This window comes from Elephas maximus, chromosome 10 (genome assembly GCF_024166365.1).
Source record: "Elephas maximus indicus isolate mEleMax1 chromosome 10, mEleMax1 primary haplotype, whole genome shotgun sequence".
In the NCBI taxonomy this organism is placed as follows: domain Eukaryota; kingdom Metazoa; phylum Chordata; class Mammalia; order Proboscidea; family Elephantidae; genus Elephas; species Elephas maximus.
The window spans coordinates 11090637-11116966 of record NC_064828.1 but is presented as its reverse complement, the minus strand read 5'-3'; the positions used below and the strand labels follow the sequence as shown (position 1 = coordinate 11116966).

General features: G+C 43.6%; 3 non-coding genes across 3 annotated transcripts; 1 reads left to right on the top strand and 2 right to left on the bottom strand.

The window, feature by feature from the left end:
• Positions 1-4394: 4394 nt before the first annotated feature.
• TRNAH-GUG (transfer RNA histidin (anticodon GUG)) lies at positions 4395-4466 on the bottom strand. The gene has a single exon. It is a non-coding gene; the product is annotated as a tRNA-His (tRNA).
• Positions 4467-7371: 2905 nt separating this feature from the next.
• Positions 7372-7443, bottom strand: TRNAH-GUG (transfer RNA histidin (anticodon GUG)). Its single transcript has one exon. It is a non-coding gene; the product is annotated as a tRNA-His (tRNA).
• Positions 7444-8178: 735 nt separating this feature from the next.
• TRNAH-GUG (transfer RNA histidin (anticodon GUG)) lies at positions 8179-8250 on the top strand. Its single transcript has one exon. It is a non-coding gene; the product is annotated as a tRNA-His (tRNA).
• The last annotated feature ends 18080 nt before the right edge of the window (positions 8251-26330 follow it).

The window sequence follows — 26330 nt, the reverse complement described above, 5'->3', positions numbered from 1 at the left end:
GCTAACCAAAATGTTGGCAGTTCAAATCTAACTAGTGCTGCTTGGAAACTCTATGTGGCAGTTCTACTCTGTCCTATAGTGTCGTTGCGATGAGTTGATGGCCATGGGTTTATGAGGCCACCAGACCATTATCACATGTAGGAAATTTAACAGTAATTCGATGGTATTATCTATTATATAGTCCATATTTAATTTTTTTCATTTTTCCCCAAAATGCCTTTTAATAGTGTTTTTTTTCCATTTCAGTATTCAATCAAGGTTTACCCATTGCAGTTGGTTGCTAAGTTTCTTTAGTTTCCATTGATCTTGAATAGTCTCTTATATTTTTGTTGCTAGCTAATTTTTCATGACATTGATTGTTTTGAAGCACCCAGGCCAGTTGTTGTGTAGAACGCCCCACATTCTAGGTTTTTTCCATAGTTTTCTTATGATTAGATTCAGGTTTAAACATCTTTGAATAGGTGATATTGTGGACTTCCCAGTGTGTCACGTTGACAGGTCTATTATGCCCATTTGTGCCTTTAATGATGACTCTAGGCTCAATCACTTGGTTAAGCTGGAGCCGACCCGATCTTTCCACTTCATAACTTAATCTGTGGGATGGTATAATAAGAACTTTTAACTATTCACTCCCAACAACTGTTTACCCAATGGTTTTAGACTCCACTGACGATCTATGCTTACATTTGCAAGGGTAGGGGGTGTTGCAAAATGGTGAATTTCTAATTCTATAATTTCTTCTGCATTTATTAGTTGGCATTCTTCTGTAAAGAAGAGATTTCTCCCCCTACCCCTACTTCTTTCTCTCTCATCACCATGGACTCAAGAATCCTTTTTTTTATTCAATGTGATATAATTCATTATCATCATTAATCTTTTTGATCCTCAAATTGCCCCAAATTTGGCCAATAGGAGCCTTTTCTAGAGACCTCTATGTCCTTTTGATTCGGTCCCATCAATATTTAAGAACTTACTTGTTTTCTGATGTAAGATATCCCCAGATCTATAATCAGTCATTTCTCTAAAGGCCTCTTACTCCTTTTAATGGTATTTGAATTTTGGTTTTATACTTTTAAAATGGCTTTTTAATATCTTGCCAAATTAACATACCTTAGTGTAGTTTAACATTACCTTACTGTTGAGTATTTAGGCTATTTCCAATCTCCTGTTTTATAAATAACCTGTAATGAGCATCTTTATTCAGATAACTTTTCTAATTTTAGGGCAATTTCCATTGGTGAGATTCCCAAAAGTGGAATTATTGAGACAAAAGGTTTCAACTATTTTCTGATTCTTGATACACGTTACCCACATTGCCCATAATTGCTCTCATGGCAGTCTCAACAATGGCTTCTAAGTGTCAAATCCAACTTTTTTGTCTCATTCCTTTTTCTTTTGAGCTTCTTTGCTGCATCTGAGACTCCTGATCTCTCTCATCTTTGAAACTTTCTTCTCCCAAGCTTTCCCTAAAATAACACTCTCTTGTTTCCTCTTTCAGGCCACATCCTTCTCTTCCCGCCTTAGCTGCTTGTGCATGTCCCAAGGGCCAGTGCTCAGCCCTCTGCTTATCTTCATGGGTGCTGACGGGGTATCTTCACTCCAATTTGCCTGTGTATGCCCAGTCCTGTTCTGAGCTCAGATTCCTCCTGGATTTTGCCTTCTTCTAAGTCTGGTTCTTGCCTTCGGTCTCCAGCCTTGTCTTGGGTCCATCTTTGTCCACAAACTTGCTAGGACAACCGTATCCTAGTACTTCCACATAAGCACTCTGCTCTTTGAGATTCTGAGGTTGCGAAAGAGCTTCATTTTGGCCAAATATTGCTTTGGTCAACACGGTATTTAAAAATAATTGAATTCATTGCCAATATTTAAAAATTGGGGGGATTTGCACAAAAAAATGCAGATTGCTGGCTTCTCCTTAAACATCAGAAGATCTGGTACCTTGGACTTATATTCCCATCAAGTACAACTGGCAGAAGATGAGTAGTCCAGGTGCCTTCAGACAAGGCTGCTGAGGCTACATCATCAAAGGCCATATTGCCTGTTGCCATCAAGCTGATTCCAACTCACAGTGACCGCATAGGACAGACTAGAACTGCCCCACAGTGTTTTCAATGCTGTAAATCTTTATGGAAGCAAACTGCCGCATCATTTCTCCCATGGAGTGGTTCATGGGTTTGAGCTGCTGACCTTTCGGTTAGCAGCCGAGAGCTTAACCACTGTGCCGCCAGGGCTCCAAAGGCCATATAACACAAATTATCAGCCTTTATTTGTGGTAGTGTGTGTGTAACCACTGACAAGGTTGGATCTGCAGATGCTTTGTTTACTGGGACTGGCGCTTTACTGGTCCTTCCCGTTTCTTTGTGGAGCGCTGCCTCTGGGTCTGAGAGAGTAGTTCTCAGCTTCAGCTTTAATATTGTCCCGAGAATTCCTTGCCATCCACCTCACCTGTGTTTGTATTTTGGATTTGCTTCAGATTAGTGATATTTTGGCCCTACAATTTCTCACTGAGACTCCAAGTCAGTTGCATTTATCATCAACTTTTCTTGCTGTAGAGTTAAGAGGAAAATGAATTATTTCTCCAGGATATGTTCCTGTTGAGGACGGGAGAGGAAAAAATATAGGCCTAGAGAACCACAAGTTACTGGAAACATGAGAGTGCACGTTTTTCTTTTTAGTGCAAGCAGAAACTATCTGATCTGAAAATAACGTGGTTCTGGAGGCATCTCAGAGCTCCTTGAGTAGTGCAGCTGATACTAACCTAAAGGTTGGCTGTTTGAATCCACCCAGTGATGCTGTGGAAGAAAGACCTGGTGATCTTCTTTGAAAAAGTTTGTTGTTAGTCAATTTGTTGTTAGTCAATTTCGACTCATAGAGACCTCATGTGTTACAGAGTAGAACTGCTCCATAGGGTTTTCTTGGCTGTAATCTTAACGGAAGCAGATTGCCAGGCCTTTTCTTCCACGGTACCGTTGGGTGGGTCCAAACTATCTACCTTTAGCTTAGCCGTCCAGCGCAAACTGTTTTTACCACCTAGGGGCCTTCCATAAAGATTACAGACAAGAAAATCCTATGAAGCAGTTCTACTCTGACACACATGGGGTTGCCATGAGTCATAATAGACTCAATAGCAATGGGTTTGGGTTTAGTGTGTGTGTGTGAAAAGAATACAACCTAAGATGCAACCATAAAGAAAACCTGACCACTTCATTCATTTAGGACTTTTTAAAGAAACTTTCATGGGCTTGGTGCTTAGAACACAAACGTGAGTAAGGCTCGGGTCCTGCCTTCAACCCATTTGAATTTTCTAACATTAGTGGTTTGTGACTGAAGCTGATTTCTGGCAGTAAGAGAAGTGAGGGATGGGAGAGTGTCTCAAAAGGGTCTGCCAAGTCAACTCCTTCTTGCCGACTCCAAACGCAGGGTGTGTTCCCATGCCTTCCAACCTGAAATCAAAAGAGAGCTGCTTCCCAGTAGAATCCAGGCTCCAGATCAAAGGTTTTTATGAGTACAGTGAGGAATCACTTTCCCCCATTTTACCAACTTAAACGGGCCCCCACTCCTCCGCAGCCAGGAGCCCGGGCTTGGGGAGAAGAAAGACAGGCCCCGAGGTGGGCGGAGATTGCCTAGCGGCGGTGCTTGCGGTTTCCCGGGGAAGGCAGGCCCGCTCCCAGGGCAAATCTATTCCCCTCCTGTTCTGTCTGACTTGGGGGTAGGCGGAATGGAAAGAAGTGATCATTTATTTGCGGTTTATACAAGAGGCAAGGGGGGGTATATTTACACGCATTTATACATACTGCAATGTTTGTTTATAGGAGGACTGTCATAGGAAGCTGTCTACTGTAAACGGGGCAATAATTGGTGGCTGGGGTGAAGAATGAGAGGAGCCTTACTTTTCGCTGGGCTTAGGTACGTGTATCCCTTATTTGGAGGCCTGGTGGCGCAGTGGTTAAGAGCTCGGCTGCTAACCAAAAGTTGAGTTTTTAAATCCACCAGCTGCTCTTCGGAAATCCTACGGGGCAATTCTACTCTGTCCTATACGGTCGCTGTGAGTAGGAATCCACTCGATGGCAACGGATTATTGTTTATTCAAAAACGAACGACCGAAATTTTAAAAATGCACGGAAAGGAAAAAAAAAACCAGGTCACAGGGGCGCTGTTTTGCTGGTATACAGGTGATAATTTTCACGATTTTCGGGACGGGGTCAAAACTGATCTGAAGCTGTATTCACCGCATAAAACTGAGAATGATTGGAGGTGGCGATCTTCAGTGCGGCTGGGTTTTCAGGGGAAAACGTACATCTGCAAAGGTTCATTTCAAGACAGTGAGTTATTTATACGAGATGCTTTCAGCTAGAAAAAGAGCCGGACCCCTTGCCGTGCCATTGTTCCCACAATGCCGTGACTCGGATTCGAACCGAGGTTGCTGCGGCCACAACGCAGAGTACTAACCACTATACGATCACGGCGAGCTACCGGGGACCTGGAAAGCTGTCCCTCTGATTGTCCTCTTCAACAGTTATAGGCCTTCCCAGCCTGTACGTCATTAAAAGGGTGGGGCTCCAAGCCGAGGCCGAGCCCGAGACCGAGAACGCGCAGGCGCGTTGTGCGCTCGCCAGTTAATTGCGTTTGCTCGGGTTTTGGTCTATTAGCCGTCAGCGACAGTGATAAAGCGGTGGGGAGGTGGGCTCCCTGTGAGCGCCCTGGGGGACCGAGGGGAACCGCTTGGGCCTCAGGGATGGGGCTTGCCGGAGCTCGGAGTGTTCACAAGCCGTGTTACTCTCATTCCTTGGAGAACGCCCATCTCCTGTGCCCTGTAGACCTTTCCAGCCAACCCCCGGATTTCCCTGGTCTACTCGGGGCCTTGACAACAGCAGGGGGCGCACCTCAGGGTTCCTCCTCTGCTGATTCCCCCCAAACAGACCGAACGCCTCCTCTGCGGAGGGTGTGGGTGTCCCCAGCACAGGGCCGGGGCTGTGGACGGAGCTCAGTGCGTGCTCCTCTCCCTCCGCCCTCCTCAACACGCACTCCTTCCAGCTCCTCCTACTCTGCCGACTGCCCTGACCGCTCTCTCCGGAGTACTACCGCCGCCGGGTACCCACCTCTGCTGTGCCTCTGCGGGGCCGGCGGAACGGGCTCTGAGCTTTCTTCGCGTCCGTCAGCGCTCCCGCTCCCACGGCGCCTAAACAGGGTCGAGTACACAGTAGGCTATTTGCTAAATTGAGAACGTGCCGTTGGTATCTGACAGGTGAATGCAGAGTGACCATCCGTCTCCACCGTCACCTGCTTCCGTTAACCCTCCCTTTGCAGAGCCGGCAGAGGCATCTTCTGAACACGACTTGAACCTTTTCACTCCACCTCTCCCACTTCTACCTCTAGACTGCAGGAAATTCGTCTCCTTTTCCCACCTTCATTTCTTGGCCCTCCCTTGGAGTCGTTCCCCATTCTCTGATTCGCTCAACAGGTGCTTGAGAAGCGCCTACTGCCTGTCAAGCCAGAGCCTTTGGGCGATGTGGGGGCGGGAAGACAGAAGACTTAACAAAAGGGAATTTCCTTTTCAAGACTTACTTCAAAAGTCTTTGCAACCCCGACATTACTGGCATTAATGGAAAAAAAAAAAAACCCAGAAAATAACGAATATTGGAGGGACTGTGGGGAGATTGGAACTCTTATGCCCTGCCGATGGGAATGCACAATGGCACAACCATTTTGGAAAATGATGTGGCACTTCCTTAAAAAGCTAGAAATAGAAATACCATACTCGCAGCTATCCCAGTTCTAGGAGTGTATCCTAGAAAAATAAGAGCTGTCACACGAATAGGCATATGCACAACCATGCTCACTGCAGCATTATTCACAATAGCAAAAAGATGGAAACAACCTAGATGTCCATCAACAGATGAATGCATAAACAAACTATGGTATATACACACAATGGAATACTACACAATATAAAGAACAATGACAAACCTGCAAAATATCTCACAACATGGATAAATCTGGAGGACGTTATGCAGAGTGAAAAAAGTCGATCACAAAAGGACAGGTATGAGACCACTACACACAAGGACAGGTATGAGACCACTATTACGAAAACTCATGTAAAGGTATCTTTGATGGTTATGAGGGGGGGAGAGGTGAGGAGGGAAAAACACTAACTAGCCAATAGATAAGTGGTGACTTGGGTGAAGGGTAAGACAGTACACAATGCTGGGCATTGTCAGCACAACTTGACCAAGACAAAGTCACCGAATTTCATAGATATATCCAAACTCCCTGAGGGACCGAGTTACTGGGCTGAGGACTGGGGACCATGGTCTCAGAGGACATCTAGCTCAACTGGCTTAACATAGGGTTTATAAAGAAAACACCCTACATCCTACCTCAGTGAGTAGAGTCTGGGGTCTTAAAAGCTTGTGAGCAGCCATCTAAGATTCTCCCCTGGTCTCACCCCATCTGGAGCAAGGGAGAATGAAGAAAACCAAAGACACAAGGGAAAGACTAGTCCAAAGAGCTAATGGATCACAACTATCACAGCCTCCAACAGACTGAGTCCAGCACAACTAGATGTCGCCTGGCTACCACCACCAACTACTCTGACAGGGATCACAATAGAGGGTCTGGGAAGAGCTGGAAAAAATGTAGAACAAAATTCTAACTCACACGCAAAAAGACCAGACTTACTGGCCTGACAGAGACTGGAGAAATCGGGAGATTATGGCCCCCAGACACCATTTTAACTCAGTATTGAAATCACTCCTGAGGATCACCCTTCAGCCAAAGATTAGAAAGGCCTGTAAAACAAACAACCACTGTGTATGCCAGACTAAATGGGCACAGCAACCCCAGGGGCAAGGACGACAAGGCAGGAATAGACAGAAAAGCTGGACGAATGGAAATGGGGAACCCAAAAGGGAGAAGGGGGGAGTGTGGCAACCAATGTCACAAAACAACGTGAAATAATTGTTTAATAAGAAACTAATTTGCACTGTAAACTTTCACCTAAAGCGCGAACACGGAAAACAATAATAAGCCTTTGCACATGGGATTATCCTGGCTGATTGACAAATTCCTATTCTGCTGATTCTACTAGGAATCCGTTTTCAATCCTTCCATGGAAACTTGTATATACATGTCTTATTACAACACTTATCAGCCTCTGTGTTTTGACTCTAAGAATGATAGGGCGCATACCCCCAGGAGAACCGGAGGCGTATGGTCTTCGGAAATCCAACTTCGCCAGTTGGTGTAAATGACCTTTATAACGGTCACAGAGGGGTTAGGGCCTGTTTTTGAGAATGTTACCGACTCGGGATAAAAATGAAGGAAAGTAATAAAAAAACATATCCCCTGCCGTACTATTGTTTTCCACAATGCCGTGACTCGGATTCGAACCGAGGTTGCTGCGGCCACAACGCAGAGTACTAACCACTATACGATCACGGCGAGCTACTGGGGACTCGCAAGCCTCGGTCCTCGCGGGTAGGGTTCTCAGTTGAAAGTCCCGCCCCCTTGAAATGACATTGATTCATCACCGCTGGTTCCAGCCCAGCTCCGGCTCGCCGCTCCCTGAGCACGCGCAGGCGCAGTGGCCTCCTCTGCCTTCCAGCGTCGGGCCCGCGCTGGCGCTCCGACCGCGTCTGGCGGCGCGCGACGGTGGGAGCTGTGCTCGAGGTTCCTGTTCCCCCAGGCCTCGGAGGAGGGTGTGCGGGTGTGTCAGAACTGATTTCCATCCTGAAGAATTTAAGGGACAGCCCAGTCCCAACAGGAGTCCGTCCAGATAGTGCGGCAGCCCCGATATGTATTTTGGGGGTGAGAGGGCCCCCGGGACCACCGGTCGACCCTGGGGCCTCACGTCGGCGGGGCCCTGGGGGAGCCTCAGCGAGCCTGGCCTCATAGGGGGCCTGTAGTTCACAGAGCACTTTTACCATCGCTCTCTCGCGGTCCGGGAGGACGGGCAAGCAGAGACTTCGGGCGGGGAGCCCACGGCGCCGCGCCCACCACCTAGAGACCCCTCTGGGGCACGAGGGCCGGGCAGGGCCTTCCGCCACCCTGCTTCGTGGCGGGATAGGCGCAAGGTGCGGAAGGTCCTGGTAATCGGTAAAAAACTTAAGAATGCTAAAACTGCGGTCGCCTAGGATGACACCGGATCACAGGCTGCTCGGGGCGTCCCGGTAGCTCGCCGTGATCGTATAGTGGTTAGTACTCTGCGTTGTGGCCGCAGCAACCTCGGTTCGAATCCGAGTCACGGCATTGTGGGAACAATGGCACGGCAAGGGCGTCTTTTTAGATCTGGGAAGCCCTGCTTTTATGCTGGGCTACTAAATACTAGGGCAAGGGCGAAATTACGCCGTGGCAATTACGAGTGCTTTGCGGAGACCGGGTACTCTGGGCCTTTCCTTTCCCTTTCTTTTTGATTCTTCATCTGCTGGTTTATCAGCCAACCCCCTTCTTCCCCATTATGTAATTATTTTACTTTAGGACATTTCTGCCCCGTACCCCTTCTCTTTCATCATTTGGCCTCTGTCAATGGCCAAATCATATATTTGGTCGTCTAAAAGCCTCAGACTGGCTACAACCTCAGTATTTTGGGTGTAGGGCTTGTAAGAACAACAGGCAAACGTTTATTAAGGGTTAGAGAGTGCAGAGTAGACAGTACCTTGCATTCGTGGTTCAGATCCTGTGAAAAGCAGAAAATGTGACTGCAGTGGAGGCGTTGGTTCCTATAGCCGATCTGAGGGGGGCTTTGAGGGGTGCTAATGACGGAGTTGTAGCTCCACGTCCACAGCCCCGTAGGTGACACCATGTTTTCTACTGGAGGGTTCTTTCCATCTACCTCAGGTTTTAAAAAAAAAACAGGTTTAAAGCTAGTTTTATTTGTTGGTTTGTTTTATGTGCGCTTAAAAAACCCCAACTCAGCGTTGGGCTGTCTTTTGGCACTGGGCAAAATGGAAGTGAATTTTGGATTTGGCTCCCAGGTGACTGGCAACTGTGTCACTGTCAAGGAGAGAATGAGATAAGACTGAGTGAGCAGTGGGCCTCTCCAGCTCCTCCCATGGGGCTGGGAGGTGGTGACATCTATCAAAGAGCATTCCTGGGAGAGATGGGCCTTGCAGTGGGGTTGTGCTCTCTTTACCAATGATCCATCAGCAAGGACTTGCTGAACAGTGTGTCAAAGCAAGATGCTGCTGTGGACTACAATTTTTCCAGGTATCCCATCTCCCAGTTCCTTTCATTTGACGAGTTTAAAGCCCCACCACAGGTCACCTTGGACCAGGAGAGTGCTATGAGCAGAACAGAATGGGGAAAGGTGAGCCTGGGAACCTGCCAGACTTTGGATGACTAAGTTAAAAAAAAAAAAAAGTTAAGGGTTATATATCCAGAAAATTAACTGTACCAACAAAAACAGAACAGCCAACAGGAATGTGATGACTTTTGTGCCTTGGACCACTCATCAAATAACTACACTGAAGGTTTTTAACATCTACAGATTGGAATGAGGTGTCAGGGTAGGAAGAAAGAAAAAGAAGGCTCTGGCTTTTCCCCTGATGGCCTTGTCCCGTACCCTCGCTCCTCTCTACAGGTGCTTCCATGCTCTAGGAAACAAGCTGCTTCTAGAATCTGGGGAGAAAGTCAGGAGAAGTGAGTCTAAGAGTATTACAAGGAAAAAGAGTACACCAAAAAAACAAAAGCCACACACATACACCATCTCGGGTAATCCACTCTAGCCATCCATGTCCATTCAAGGTGACCAAAGTGTATTCTGAGGCCAGGGTGCTCAGGAAAGATGGAACTGAAATTTTCGTATTGCAGGAAGAGTAACAGAAGGGAAGGAGGCTCTTCTCCACTCCTGGCTGCTGGCCGTCTTGGCAGGTATACAGTTATCCTGGAGATGGGTGCCTCAAAATATTATAACATCCTCTTCTGAGGTCATTCAATTAGTTCCCTTTGTTCTGAGTTCAGGCCTACAAAGCAGACTTTTTGACAGTGATTAGACTGCCCATGTAGACTTTCCTTCAGGGAAGAGCATTGCTCTGAACAAGCTTCTGATTTGTTGGCTCTTGTTATTGTCACTGTTGGCATTTTGCTTTAGACTCTTAAAGAATCTGGTTGGTGGAAACTCTGAGAGTATGGCCCTCACTATTGAAGCCACTCTTGAGGTTCACCCTTCAGCCAAAGATTAGACAGGTCTATAGGGCCAAAAATAACACATGAGGGACGTGCTTTATAGTTCAATCGTGTATACAAGACTAATGGGCACACCAGCCCAAAAGCATAGACTAGAAGGCAGGAAAGGACCGTAAAACTGGACTAATGGAAACAGGAAACTTGGGAGAGAGAGTGTTGACACACCACGGGATTGGCAACAAATGTCACAAAACAATTTGTATATTAACTATTTAATGAGAAACCATTTTACTCTGTGAACTTTCACCTAAATCACAATTAAAAAAAAAAAATTGGTTGCTGTGGTTCTCTTCCCTTAAGGCTACTCATATCTGGGTGCACTGACACAATGGAATTTCTGGACTAGCAAAACTGAAAGCTAGAGACCCTGGCCTGGAATGACTTCATCAAGACCCTGCTGTCCTGGAACACCTGCCCTGAGCATTCAGCACACGCCTGCACGCCCCTCCTCCTTCACCTCCATTTGTTTCTTTAAAACCAGCACTTACCTTTTGTAATTTCTGATTCTGGACATGTGGTCTTTCCCCCACCCCTCTCCTAGTTTGGGGTTGGAGCTATGAGGCTTCAGCACCAGGAAAGACGGGGGCTGTAAGAACTCTCTGCTTATACATTCCAGCTCCAGCTGTTCCAGTCTTGGTTGGATTTGTTAGTTTCTGCAGATTTTCAGTCTCCACTCTAAGTCAGTTTGGCTTTTTTTTCTTCTTTGTTTTCTTTACTCTGAGGTATAGCATTCCTCTAAGCTAACCCTAACTCTAATTAACGGGTAACATAGCTTAGTACACAGGAATCAAATCGACTACATCTGTGGAAAGAGACTATGGAGAAGCTTAACATCTTCAGTCAGAACAAGACCAGGGGTGGACTATGGAACAGACCATCAATTACTCATATGCAAGTTGAAGCTGAAGAAAATGAAAACAACTCCACAAGAATCAAAATAAGACCTTGAGTTCATCACACCTGCATTTGGAGACCATCTCAAGAATAGATTTGATGCATTGAACACTAATGACCCAAGACCGTCAAGACTGGTTGTGGAATGACATCAAACATGAAGAAAGCAAAGGGTCATTAAAAAGACAGGAAAGAAAGAAGAGACCAAAATGGATGTCAGAAGAGACTCTGAAACTTGCTCTCGAATGTAGAGTAGCTAAAGCAAACGGAAGAAATGATGAAGTAAAAGAGACAAAAAGAAGAAGACAAAATAAAGTATTATAATGATATGTGCAAAGATCTGGAGTTAGAAAACCAAAAAAGGAAGAACATGCTCAGCATTTCTCAAAATAAAAGAAGCGAAGAAAAAATTCAAGCCTTCTTGAGCAGCACCTCGAAATCTTCTGTTCGAGTCTTTTACTCAATCATTTCTTTTGTTTGCTTTAGCTACTCTATGTTCAATATCAAGTTTCAGAGTCCCTTCTGAGATCCATTTTGGTCTTTTCTTTCTTCCTTGTCTTTTTAATGACCTTTTGGTTTCTTCATGTATGATGTCCTTGATGTCATTCCACAACTCACCTGGTCTTTGGTCATTAGTGTTCAATGCATCATATCTATTCCTGAGATGGCCTCTAAATTCAGCTGGGATATTCGCAAGGTCTTATTTTGATTCTCGTGGAGTTGTTTTTAGTTTTCTTCAGCTTCAACTTTAACTTGCATATGAGCGGTTGATGATCTGTTCAGAGGTTGGCCCCTGGCCTTGTTCTGACTAATGATGTTAAGCTTCTCCATAGTCTCTTTCCACAGATGTAGTTGATTTGATTCCTGTGTATTCCATCTGGCAAGGTTCACGTGTATAGTTGCTGTTTATGTTGTTGAAAAAAAGTATTTGCAATGAATAAGTCATTGGTCTTGCAAAATTCTATCATGTGATCTCTGGCATCATTTCTGTCAATCTATATGCTGAGCAAATAATCCAAGAAGCTGGAGTATACGAAGAAAAACACAACATCAGGATTGGAGGAAGACTCAATAACAACCTATGATATGCAGATGACACAATCTTGCTTGCTGAAAGTGGCATTGGTGAAGAATGTTGAATATACCATGGACTGCCAGAAGAGTGAACAAATCTGTCTTGGAAAAAGTGCAGCAAGAATGCTCCTTAGAAGAAAGAATGGCGAGACTTTGTCTCACGTACTTTGGACATGTTATGAGGAAGGACCAGTCCCTGGAGAAGGACATCATGCTTGGTAGAGTAGAGGGTCAGTGAAAAAGAGGAAGACCTTTAATGAGATGGAATGACACAGTGGTTGCAACAATGGGCTCAAGCATCAGAACTGACTCGATGGCAGCTAACAACAACATCTATATCTATATAGATATTTAGTAGAAATGCACAGACTTCTAAGGGACAAACTGTGAAGGAGCCATTTGGGTATATAAGCTTCAGAGTGTTTGCTTAAACAATCAGCCCGGTGGCTTTCTGGTCACACAGCCTATCTGGGAACCACTGCAGCTGCCGGTCACCACAGGGGTGCTTTACAGACTGGACCAGCAGCATCAGTATCACCTGGGAGCTTGTTTGAAGTTAAGAATCTTGGGCTACACTCCAGAACTACTGGATCAGAATATTTTAACAAGATCCTCCGCCGGTAATTCATCTGCACATTAAAGTTGGAGAAATGCTGCTCTAGACTACAGAACTACCTGGGTCTTATGAAGCCCCTCTTTGTTCACCTTGTGAGGACTTGGGGTTAGTTGACGGGGCCTGCCCGAGTCTACTGGACCTCATCAGTAGGGGTAAGACTGAGGTTTGAGGGGTGAGAGGATGGAGAGCTGGAAAGGAACGATCAAGGGGCTCATGTTTGAAGGCATCAAGATGGGAGGCAGCAAACCTGGATTTCCACTGGGAGGCGCTGCACCCCAGGTTGTGGGCAAGGAGAACTGATGCTGGGAAAGGCATTTAGTCTAAAAGACAACACTTTGAATTTAACCCTTTATAACACCGAGCTTATTTCACAGGGATTCTCTGGGTGTTCAGGATTCGAGCTCCATACTTTCATTCATGCAGTCATTTATTCATTCAATAAACTAGCATCTTTTGCTCTTAAGGTGTTGCACACTTACAGATATTTCCTGCCCCAAATAATTTATTTTCTAGCTGGAAGAAAATACTAGCCTGCAGGCAACAATCAGAAAACAACACAAGCCAGGATAGCACCCAAGAAATGCTATAGAAGGAAGAGGCATCTCCTGCAGCAGAGAAAGGCAACCCTCCAAGGAAGGGCGGACATGAAGGATTTCTAGAAGAACTGTAAAGTGATTGAAGTTTTTTTTTCAGCACTTCCAGTCCCCTCATTCTGACAACCTCCAGCCTCTTTGTGTTTCCTTATCTCACTCATTCTTATTTCTCAATCAGTGAGTATTAAAGGCCTAAGATGTGCCCCAAAACCCTGGTGGCAGAGTGGTTGGGTGCTATAGCTGTTAACCAAAAGATCAGCAGTTCAAATCTACCAGGCACTCCTTGGAAACTCTATGGGGCAGTTCTATTCTGTCCTATAGGGTCACTATGAGTCGGAATTGACTCGACGGCAATGGGTTTTTTTTTTTTTTGGCTAAGATGTGCCTGGCACTGTTGTAGGTTCCGGGATGTAGTAATGAGTAAGACAGATGTCCTCCCCTCATGGACCTTACATCCTGGTGCAGGAGTCAGAAAATAAACAGTTAAACAAAAACTTACTAAGAAACATTGGAGTCAATGAAAAATGATGTGTTAGGGTGTCCTCCTGTTTTCTGCCTGTTGCCCGCCCCTCAGTACCTTCAGCGACTTGTCTGCATAAAGGTATGATGACTGATAATAGCCATCATCGGAATCAAAGCTTTATGCTAAAGAGATAAACCCTAACCTAGAGTGGCCCCGAAGTGGGCCGAATGAGCCTGCAGATCTGAGGAGGCTTCTTATGGGCAGGGTGAGGAGAACCCAGTGCTCACAGGTGGATGCTGAGGCCTGAGGAGCAGGGCCAGATGATCCTGTAGGTAGAACAAGAATTTGCCAAAGACATTAGGAAAACAAAGCATCCATCCAAAGAAAAAAAAATTTTTTTTTTTTCTGAAAGAATAAAAACACCTGAGTGGTAATTTTCAGAAACAAAAACAAATCCAGAACTTTGTTGGAAATAATAAACTATAAAATAACTTTAAAAAATGTCAGTTATGAATGAAGCATCATAATCTTTTCAGTGCTTAGGGCCTTGAGAGGTTTAATCCCACCACTGGATGGAAGATGCGATCTCTAGGAAAAGAACATGGGAGACCCTGAATTGACAAAGAGTATGTTTGTCACCCAGTGAAATAGGTGTTCCAATAGCAAATAAACTCAGTGAGAAAAATAAAGTTGTACTTCTTGCACTCTTTGTCAACAGAGATGTGAACCACCTACAGGTGTAAAGCGATTAGCGGGAAGCTAGCTCGTGGTAAGCGCGTTAGTTTAACTCCTGTTTCTGGCCAGTCTGTCTGCACCCAGAGAAAGAAGATATGGAGAGACCGTGCAGGACTTTAGTTTTTGTCCCGAGGCCTGAGACTCGTTCCTGAGTCAGGAAGAACGCAGGAGCCCTTCTCAGAGGCACAGGTCAACACCAGTGGTTTCCAGACATTATTCCAGAACCAATGAACTGGGATGAGTTATTCATCATGGAACGAGAAAAAATAAGGGCCATGTGGAAAGTTTTTCAAAAAACTGAATGTATTCAATTTAAAGAACTGCCCTCTAGGCCGAGATTGTCTTTCCTGCTCTGGGGGTTTTAAAAGAACTTTTCTTTTGTAAAATGATGGAGAAGGGAAATGATAATTTTGGAAAAAAAGTTTTTACTTGGAAACATTAAAAGTTGACAATGCTATATTGGTCCCCAAAATTATTTTTGAAATATTACTGGTCGGTGAAATCTAAGGGTACAAAAGAGCCCACTGCAGAGCCTGGAGAGCAAAGCATCAGGCTGAGAAGAAATGGTGCCCTGTGAGTACGGGTCTGCAGAGGATTGCTTAGAGGAGAAGTGTCCCTGTTCTGTCTGGTCCAACCTGACACCCATCCACCAAACAGTAGCCCCTAGCATGATCTGTGCTAGGCCCTAGAAATTAAACATTTTAATAAGACCTGTTCTTATTCTGAGCTAGTCTCAGAGTGAAGAAATAATCACAATTAGACTAGAAGTATACTGAAGATACGTTGGAGCTTAGATCATTCATTTCACCAGGACGTGACATCTGAGCTGGGTACCAAGGCACACGTAGTAAGTTTCCTGGCAGAGAGGGGGGAAGGGTATTCTAGGCAGAGGGAATGGCAAAAGCAAAGGCAAGGAAGCATGAACGTACAGGTAGCTTAGGGAAAGGCAAGTCATAGCTACGGCGTGATGTGTGCAGGGGAGAGCAGATGGAGAGAGATTGGAGCCACTTTGTAATGAATCTCTTGCCCCTTGTTGAGTCAGGCCTTTTCTTGGAGGCTGATGGTTCTTTACATTTTGCAGCAACTAACTGCTTTCGGGATCCTCTGAAAGTCATAGGCTTGCTCTCCAAAATAACGCATCTATGCAGAAAATTTCAGTAATTCATAGATTTCTTGAAGGTCATTGATGGGCTCTATTATAGACATTGGGGACCATTTAAATCTCTCATTTTTAAGCAGTGGAGGGACACAATCAGATCTGTGTTTTAGACAGGTAAGGTACAGACAATTATGTGTAAATGTATATTATGTACACAAAAACCCATTGCCATCGAGTCGATTCTGACTCATAGTCATTTTGATTCATAGTTACCCTATAGGACAGAGTAGAACTGCCTCTATCGGGTTTCTGAGGAGCAGCTGGTGGATTTGAACTCCTGGCCTTTTGGTTAGCAGCCAAGTTCTTAACCACTATGTCACCAAAACCAAAAAAAAGAAAAAAAACCCTGTTGCTGTCAAGTCGATTCCGACTCATAGCAACCCTATAGGACAGAGTAGAACTGCTCTACAGCGTTCCAAGGAGCGCCTGGTGGATTCAAACTGCCAACTTTTTGGTTAGCAGCCATAGCTCTTAACCAGTGCACTACCAGGGTTTCCACTATGCCACCAGGCCTCTGTTACATACACGGTATATATAAATCCTCCATGTACTGGCAAAAGCCTTCAGGGTCTTAATTCAAAGGACAGGTAAGAGAGAATCGCAAGCCCCTAGTCTGGTTGTTGACTTTGGGGTTTAGGGATTAATCTAGAAGTAGAGGGAGGAAATCTCCCCTCAAATCAAACCCACAGTATTTCACCTTTAGCTCAAAGGTAAAAGGGGGTATGGGCATGTTAGATGGAGGAAATGGATGTGAGGCCTGAGAAGAAGCTCTGATACCAAGGGTACAATGTATCCTACAGTCACTGAGGTCAGAACAGCATGAAAATAGATGTATCCATGCTGTGTTATCCTGCTATCACTGTTAGGGTTGAGAATCTGACATGATGACAGAACGTGCACATTTCAAATGTAATTTTAAGTTAACAGGAAGAGACAAAAGCAAAGATTGCAACAAACTGACTTGGCTGTTTTACTTTTCCCAAATTTCTCCTAAATTTTTCAATCACATGCATGCAAAAGCTGGGCAACGAACAAGGAAGAACGGAGAAGAATTGATGCTTCTGAATTTGTGTTGGCAAAGAATATTGAACATACCATGGACTGCCAGGAGAATGAGCAAATCTGTCTTGGAGGAAGTATGACCAGAATGATCCTTAGAAGCAAGGATGATAAGAGACTTTGTCTCACGTACTTTGGACATGTTATTGGGAGGACCAGTCCCTGGAGAAGGACATCATGCCTGGTAAAGTAGAGGGTTTGCGAAAAAGAGGAAGACCCTCAATGAGAAGGATTGTGTCAGTGGTAACAGTAATGGGCTCAAACAGCAATTATTGTGACGAAGCAGGACGGGGTAGTGTTTCGTTCTGTTGTACATAGGGTCATTGTGGGTCAGACCCGACTAGGTGGCACCTAACAACTTCAACTCCTGAATTTCAGAATGGAACGATTTCTGTTTCTACTCTGAACTACTTGTCTCAGAAGTGACCCACTATCACTCTCACCTTATTCTTTTCATTAGAAGGCGTCACCGGGGAGTCCAAGGACGGAAGTTAAGCTCTACCTCTGGAAGGGAGGAGTATCAAAGAATTTGTGGTTATATGGTTCATTGGCCTCACCCTGGATCTAGATGACTTCCCTTTTTTTTTTTACCACATCATCAGAACTGTTAAGAACTCCTTTTGCCCTCAGTTTTCTTTAAGTCAAATGCTCTAAGAGAATTTGTGGGTTTTTTTTTTCTTCTTTAGGGAAACACTTTATTGTAGATGGTTGTAGATTCACATGTGGTTTTAAGAAGTAATACAGAGAGATCCCTTATACCCTTAACCTGTTTTCCCCAAGGTAACATCTTGCAAAACTGTAGTACATACCTCGCCAGGATACTGGCTTTGATACACTCAAGGTACAGAACATTTACTTCACCACGAAAATCTCTCATGTTGCCCTTTTATTGTCAAACCCACTTCCCTCCTGCTCGGATCCCCTCCCTAATTCTTGACAACCACTAATCTGTGTAGCATTTCTATAATTTTGTCATTTCAACAATGTTATATAAATAGAATAATACAGTATGTAACTTTTGGGATTGGCTTTTTTTCACTCAGCATAATAACCTTGAGATCCATCCAGGTAGTTGCATATATCAACAGTTAACTTCTTTTAATTGCTGAGTAATATTCCATGATATGGATGTACCAAAGTTGGTTTAACCATTCATCCCTTGAGAGACATCTGGGTTGTTTCCAGTTTTTTGCAATGAATGAACCTGCCATAAACATTTGTGTACAGGTTTTTTTTTTTTTTTTTTTTTCATGAACCTAGTCTTCATCTCTCTGAGATAAATAAATGCCCAGGAGTGCAATTGCTGGGTTGCATGGTAGTTGCATGTAAGAATTTGTGGTGGTTTTAAAAATTCTTTGATACTCCTCTCTTCAAGAGGTAGAGCTTAATTTCCCTCTGTAGACTCCCTAGTGACTTCTAATGAATAGAATAAGGTGGAAGCGATGGTGGGTCACTTCTGAGACAAGGTCATAAAGGTCGTTGCAGTTTTCTCATTTTTTTTTTCTCTTGGATCATTGGCTCCGGAGGAAGCCAGCAGCAATGTCTTAAGGACACTCAACAACCCCATGGAGATACCCATGTAGCAAGGAACTGAAGCCCCCTGCCAACAACCAGCAAGGAACTGAAGCCCCCTGCCAACAACCAGCAAGGAACTGAGGCCTCCTGCCAACAACCAGCAAGGAAATGAGGTCTCTGGCCACCAGCTATGTGACTGAGCCATCTTGGAGGCAGATCACCCAGCCCCAGTCAAACCAGCATCTTGACTACAGCTTCATAAGCCAGAGTCAACCAGCTAAGCTACTTCTGAATTCCTGACCTACAGAAACTGTGAGACAATAAATATTTGTTGTTTTAATTTTGGGGGGTAATTTGTTATACAGCAATAGATAACTAATACCAAGTCAGATTTAAAAATCAGATGTTATTCTTCCCTTTTGATATGATGCAGAGAGGCGGCTGGGCAACATGTAGAAGCTATTATCTCCCCTGCCCCCTTTATTTATTTGAATATTTTGTTGTGTCTTAGGTGAAAGTCTGCACAGGAAATCAGTTTCCCATTCAGCAGTTTATACACAATTTATTCCATGATGCTGGCAATATGTCAGCACTCTCACCATTCCCACCCGCTGCCCTGTTTCCCTCCATCCAGTTTTCCTGCCCCTTCTTGCCTTCTCAGCTTGGCTTTTGGGTAAACCTTGACCATGTGGTCTCATATAGTTGATTGTTTAAAGGAGCGCATTTCCCATGGGAGGCCATGGAAAATTTTGGAAACAGATAAGGGTGATGGTTGAACAACACGATGAACATAATTAATGTGAAGATAGTTGAAGTGTCCAATGTTATATTACATATATATTTGCTATAATAAAAAAATTGACTCCTCAGAGTGTTATTCTTTGTCTAGCATTTCTTTCTCTTATCTTGCTGTGTTCTTAAATGACAAAAATAATAACATCTAGCACTTATTAAAGGCTATTACGTGCTGCAGGGCTCTTTTAAGATAAGGGATATTTGGGAGATTTTTTTAAAACTATTTTTATTGTGCTTTAGATGAAAGTTTACAAATCAAGTCAGTCTCTCATACAAAAATTTATATCCACCTTCCTATGTGCTCCTACTGTTCTCCCCCTAATGAGACAGCACACTCCTCCTTGCCACCCTGTATTCACCGTGTCCATTCAACCAGCTCCACTCCTGTCCCCCTCTGCCTTCTCATCTCCCCTCCAGACAGGAGCTTCCTTTCCCATGTAGTCTTACGTGTCTACTTGAGCCAAGAAGCTCACTCTTTGCCTGTACCTTTTTTGTCTTATAGTTCAGTCCAATCCCTGTCTGAAGAGCTGGCTTTGGGAATGGTTCCAGTCTTGGGCTAACAGAAGGTCTGGGGACAATGACCTCCAGGGTCCTTCTAGTCTCAGTTAGACCATTAAATCTGGTCTTTTTACATGAATTTGGTGTCTGCATCCCACTGCTCTTCTGCTCCATCAGGGAGAAAACTGACTGCTTTAAATGAGAAAAAAAAAAAACATAATATTTAATTGGTATAATTATTAAGTAATAAATCGGTCTTTTTTTCTTGGTCTGAAAGCTAGTCATGTGACAAAAGCATTATTTGCCTGTTTATTATGAATAAACTTTGCCTCTAAACCCCCTTTAACAGATTATGCAATATGTAATTCATTATATTATGCAATATATATAGTTTATTATATGCAACAGCTTTGAACAGCCTTTTTCCTTGGAAAATGTGCCATATCATCCTCTGAGTTTTGTTCACAGAGAGCTCCTTCTTTGACAAAGAATTGAACCTGGGGCTTGTCACATGGGAAAGGAGCTTCCCCTAACTTCTTTTTGTAAGACAGTCAACATTGCAGGTATAATGTCCACTCCCTGAGGAAACAATGGTTCTTGACAAGAAGAAATATGATTTCAGCAAAAAACTTGCTGCTCCAGGTTTGTCGAAAAACAGACTTAATATTCTATTTCAATTCCTACATTAAATATATGGGAGGATATTTTTAGTTATGGGAAATGTATAAACTGATGAGTGCGGTATCCTTGAGCTTTGAGTCAGTGAAAACATGAACTTTGTGCTTTCAAAATATACATTTCACTTGTTTAGAAACAAAGTTGAGTTTCTGAAAAATCTTTTTTTTTTTTAATGGTCAGAATCGTACAGACCAAGGCAAATTAAAAGTGTTAGTGTAGGTAGTTGCCAATAAGCTCTCCAGACCACGTTCCCCTTTTGCAGGCAGATGTTTTCAGTGTGACTAGTACTTGTGTTGAAAATATCTGATGACCTACCTGCCCCTTTTCCTGACTCTGAGGCCACCTCTTGGACCTGAGAACAGATTTAGCTCCACCAGTTCAGATCTTTGTCCTCGTGCCTTAAACATGCCCCGGGGCCTCTTGTCTGGCTTCTGGAACCCAAGTACAAGCCCAGCCCCGTCCCTGGGCTCACCCTGCTGGGCTTGCCTCTGGCCCAAAAAGGGTCAGATGATTAGACGTGTATCAGGAGGTGAAGAAGTACAAAGAAACATAAGGAAGCATGGCATGGTAGAAAGAACATTGAACCTAAATTCATGCATAGAGAAAGAAGAGAGCAACAGAAGGGAGGAGAGAAAAGTGAGAACATTTATTGAACATCTCTATGTACCAGAAAATGTGTCAAAGGTTTCAATGCTACCTCACTTAATTCCTCAGCCCTGGGAAGATGCCATTATTATCTTCCTTTAAAGGTTTCTTTGGGGAAAGAAATGTCTCTGAGGCTATAGAAGACTTATTATTGATAAGACAAGGGAGGAAATGGAAAGCTAGATTTCACCCTGATAATGAAGAACAACCAGCTATTCCCTGGGAGAAAAGACCTGGTGGGTCTGCTTCTGTAAAGATTACAGCCTAGGAAACCATATGGGGCAGTTCTGCTCTACTCTATCCTATAGGGTTGCTATCAGTTGGAATAAAGAACACTAAAGAAGAATTGATGGCTTTGAACTATAATGTTGGTGAAGAATGTTGAATGTACCATGGACTGCCAGAAGAACAAGCAAATCTGTTTTGGAAGAAGTACAGCCAGAATGCTCCTTAGAAATGAGGATGGTGAGACTTTGTCTCATGCACTTTGGAAATGTTATCAGGAGGGATCAGTTCCTGGAGAAGGACATTATGCTTGGTAAAGTAGAGGGTCAGTGAAACAGAGAAAGACCTGCAACCAGATGGACTGATACAGTGGCTGAAATAATGAGCTCAAACGTAACAACGATTGTGAGGATGGCACAGGACTGGGCAGTGTTTTGTTCTTTTGTATACAGGGTAGCTATGAGTCGGAACAGACTTGAGGGGCACCTAACAACAACTACAACACGAGTCAGAATGGACTCCATGGTATACAATACAACAACAAAGAAGACTCTCGGGCATCCAGGTTCTTCCTACTGCTCCAGGCTGGCTCGCTTCATTGTTCACTCTGTAACCCAGGGACTCACCACTCTGAGGCTGCATTTTCTTGTCTTGAAAATGGAGGAAATACACTGATACTTGCCACACTATTTCAGAGTTATTGTGATGATTGTTGTGTCAACGAACAGGAATGAAATTCGTTCAGGGGGAAAAAAAAAGATTCAATTCAACACCTAGTCATCGTTCCCACCTGCCTTGTGGGGTTTAATTTTAAAATAAGAAAAATGCTCAAGCTTATAATGCATAAACTCATTTAGCTTATTGCATTTAATTATAACCAGAGAGTCAAGATTCACAATTACAGTGTATGTCCAATCGTTAGAGTCCAAGTCTTTAGGCTTTTAACTTCAACAAGAAGTCGTAATACAAGCTTAACTTAACCAGAGGTGCAGAGGTGTGTTCTTGATGGAGATCTCTCAGTGCTAGGGTTTGAGGCTGGTGGCAGAGAGGCAAGTCTGCCTTGAGCAGAGCCTCTGGCAGCACTGGGTCTTTGGAGAGCTCTTGAGATAGACCAACATAGAGAACGGTTGCCTCTGACTTGCTCTCAGTGAAGGGTTGAAAGCCTGGGGTTTTCATATCATTTAGTCCCTCTGGTCTTGCCTGATAAGGGTCTTTCAGGGGATGGGGATGTCTAACTCACATTGTATCAGGATAATTTATGTCATAGGCCTATAATAAGGTGCACATTTGGGGTGTTTTAACATAGATAAACTATAGGCTATTTTTATGTTACACCTTATCAGAGCAAAGCAGTTGTTTAACACTGAAGTAGCTAGCTGTAATACTGGAACATATACAGAACACAGAAGTTAACTTACAGGTTTTAAAACTTAACCTAAATAGCTAAGTCACACATTACATGTTTTACACCTGTGTAATTTGGGATCATTACATTATAAGCATTAAAAAACCAAAAAACCCCAAAAGCCCACTGCTGTTGAGTCAATTCCGACTCATAGCAACCCTATAGGACAGAGTAAAGGCCCCATAAGGTTTCCAATGCTGTAGTCTTTACAGAAGCAGATCGCCACATCTTTCTCCCAAAGAGCAGCTGGTGGACTTGAACTGCTGAACTTCTGATGTTGTAGGGTAAAAACATCACAAAGTTTAGTAAAGCAAAATGAAAGTTTTATTCAGCATCTATTCAAAAAGGCAAAAGTGGGAAAATGTACAAACATGCTGCCAGAGCCATGTCTGCCTGAGTCCAAGGAACATTACAGAATTATCAGTATATTTATTAGCATTACAAATGGGCACAACCATTGAAAGCTTCACCTTTTCACAGATTGGCTAGAAACTGTGACCCTACATTTTGAATTGTCTTTCTCAACAATCATTGATACAGGTTTCAGTACTGACAGTCAGGAGGGCCATCACTGGCCCAACAAATTTTCTATGCACTAAATGTTAATAGAAAAAGATAAGAGTGGAAAGTCTTTTGTGTTCCCTTTGATTGGTTTATGTGAAAAGTTCCCTAAAAGATATTTTCCAAGATTACCCTAGCTATTGTCTTTATACCTCAGGGCCCAGTGGATGTGTCCTTGTAAGTCCTTGTGAGTTCAGCTCCAGCTGGGTCACACATTCTCTATGTTCAAAAAGAGAGAATAATGGCTCCAATGTTATTCCCTAAATCACTGATTAGCAGCCATGTGTTTAACCATTGTGCAACCAGGGCTCCATTATAAGCATAAGTAACATTATCTCAAGGAGGTGACAACACAACTTGGGGACATAACATAAACCAAGAAATAACAATACACATATGACTTAAGTGTTAGCCACTGGATGTCCCCAAAGTCCTCCGGGCTTGATAGGGAAGTCTCACTTTTAATACTTAAATGCCCTCAACACCACCTGGCTTCCAGAACTCTCCAGACATCACTGACACCAAGCTGTGTTGTGTGTGTTGCTCGTAGATTTTAGTGAAGACTTGAGGGACGGAGAGTGAAGGTGTAGCTCAACACAACAAATGTTAAATGTTTCTTTCCTTTCTGCCCCTTGGCCATTCTCACATCTGAGAAGATCGACCTCACTGGCCTCTTAACAGAAAACCCCACCAAACACCATATTGCCCCATTTCTCTCTTTTCTCTTGCTCCCTTCTCCTTGCTACCTCTGTTAATGACCAGAAAAACTTGCACCCTGTTTGAAATCAAAGCAAAGAGTTTATTATGGGAGAAAACATAGCAAACTGGGAAACACAGGGTCCAGAGGCTCTCAGCACAGTGCTCCAGTTTGCTGGAGATGAGTAGAAGTATAATAACTTCTCACCAAGATTTTGAGTGGTTGACGCTCCCTGGACTTGCCTGGGCTTGCCTAGCCATAACCACATTCTGGTAAAGATCATTTTCTTGGATACTCACTGAGCTTGCCCAGACTTGTCTAAGCACAGCCTGGACTTACCAGGACTTGTCATAGCCACATTGCCTGTCCAGCAAACTGATGAAATTGTTGTTGTTAGGTGCCGTTGTGATGGTTCTGACTCATAGCAACGCTCTGTACAGCAGAACAAAACACTGCCTGGTCCTGTGCCACCCTCACAATCGTTGTTATGCTTGAGCCCCTTGCTGTAGCCACTGTGTCAATCCATCTACTTGAGGGTCTTTCTCCTTTTCACTGACACTCTACTTTACCAAGCATGATGTCTTTCTCCAGGAACTGATCCCTCCTGAGAACGTGTCCAAAGTATGTGAGATGTGGTCTTGCCATCTTTGCTTCTAAGGAGCATTCTGGTTGCACTTCTTCCAAGACAGATTTCTTTGTTCTTTTGGCAGTCCATGGTATATTCAATATTCTTTGCTGATGCTGATGCCACAATTCAAAGGAGTCAATTCTTCCTCCATCTTCCTTATTCATTGTCCAGCTTTCACATGCATATGAAGCAATTGAAAACACCATGGCTTGGGTCAGGTGCACCTCAGTCCTTAAAGTGACATCTTTGCTTTTCAACACTTTAAAGAGGTCTTCTGCAGCAGATTTGCCTAATGCAATGTGTCTTTTGATTTCTTGACTGCTGTTTCCATGGGTGTTGATTATGGATCCAAGTAAAATGAAATCCTTGACAACTTCAGTCTTTTCTCCGTTTATCCTGATGTTGCTCATTGGTCCAGTTGTGAGGATTTTTGTTTTCTTTATGTTGAGGTATAATCCGTACTGAAGGCTGTGGTCTTTGATTTTCATCAGTAAGTTCTTCGAGCCCTCTTCACTTTCAGCAAGCAAGGTGTGTCATCTGCATAATGCAGGTTGCTAATGAATCTTCCTCCAATCCTGATGCCCCGGTCTTCTTCATATAGTCCAGTTTCTCCTATTATTTGCTCAGCATACAGATTGAATAGGTATGGTCAAAGCATACAACCTCGACCCACACCTTCCTTTTCTTTAAATCATGAAGTATCCCTTTGTTCTGTTTGAATGACTGCCTCTTGGTCTTAATGGGCACAATTAAGTGTTCTGGAACTCCCACTCTTCTCAATTTTATCCATCACTTGTTATGATCCACACAGTCAAATGCCTTTGCACAGTCAATAAAACACAGGTAAACATCTTTCTGGTATTCTCTGCTTTCAGCCAGGATCCATCTGATATCAACAATGATATCCCTGGTTCCATGTCTACTTCTGAATCCAGCTTGAATTTCTAACAGTTGCTTGTTGATATACTGCTGCGGCCACTTTTGAATTGATTTAGGACATAATATTGGAGTCATTATTCCCTGTCCTTGAGCACAGAGAATGTGACCTAGCTGGAGCCCTGAGATAAAGACAGAATAATCTTGGAAATTATCTTTTAGGGAAACTTTCACTTAAGCCAGAACACAAAAAACTTTCCACTCTTATCTTTTCCTATTAACACTTAGTGTATAGAAATTTGTTGGACCAATGAAGACCATCCTGACTGAAAACCTGTACCAACGATTGTTAAGAAAGACAATTCAAAATGTAGGATCACGGTTTCTAGCCAATCTGTGAAAAGGTGAAGCTCTCAGTGGTTTTGCCCATTTTATAGTGTTTAGTACACGCTGATGACACTGTAATGTTCTTTGGACTGGGGCAGACATGGCTGTGGCAGCGTGCTTGTCTGTTTTCCAATTCTCGCCTATTCTGTAATATCCTCTGGACTTGGACAGACATGGCTCTGACAGCATGCTTGTTGTCCGTTTTCCCATTCTTGCTTATTCTGTAATATTTCCTTAGACTCGGGCAGACATGGCTCTAGCAACATGCTTGTCAGCTTCTCAGCTTTGACTTTTTGAATACATATATATAAAAACTTTCTTTTTTGCTTTACTAAACTTTGTGATGTTTTCCCCCTACAACAGTTAACGGCATAGTCGTCAAGGAAATCTGAAGTTATGAATCCAGTCGAACTCTAGGAGACCTGGACTGCCGAGCAGAAGCCAGCAAAAGAGGTCCTATCTTCTGGACACACGTGTTCCCACTCCACGTCCCTTCAACACCTATGGGGTGAGTGCTCTCAGAAAACGAGCCTTTGCTTATTCTTTTTTGTTCTCTTCCTCATGTTTTTTAAAGCTTTGTTCAGCATATTTGTTTGAAAAACTGATTGTTTGATTAAGGAGAATCTTTCTAAGGTTTTTGCT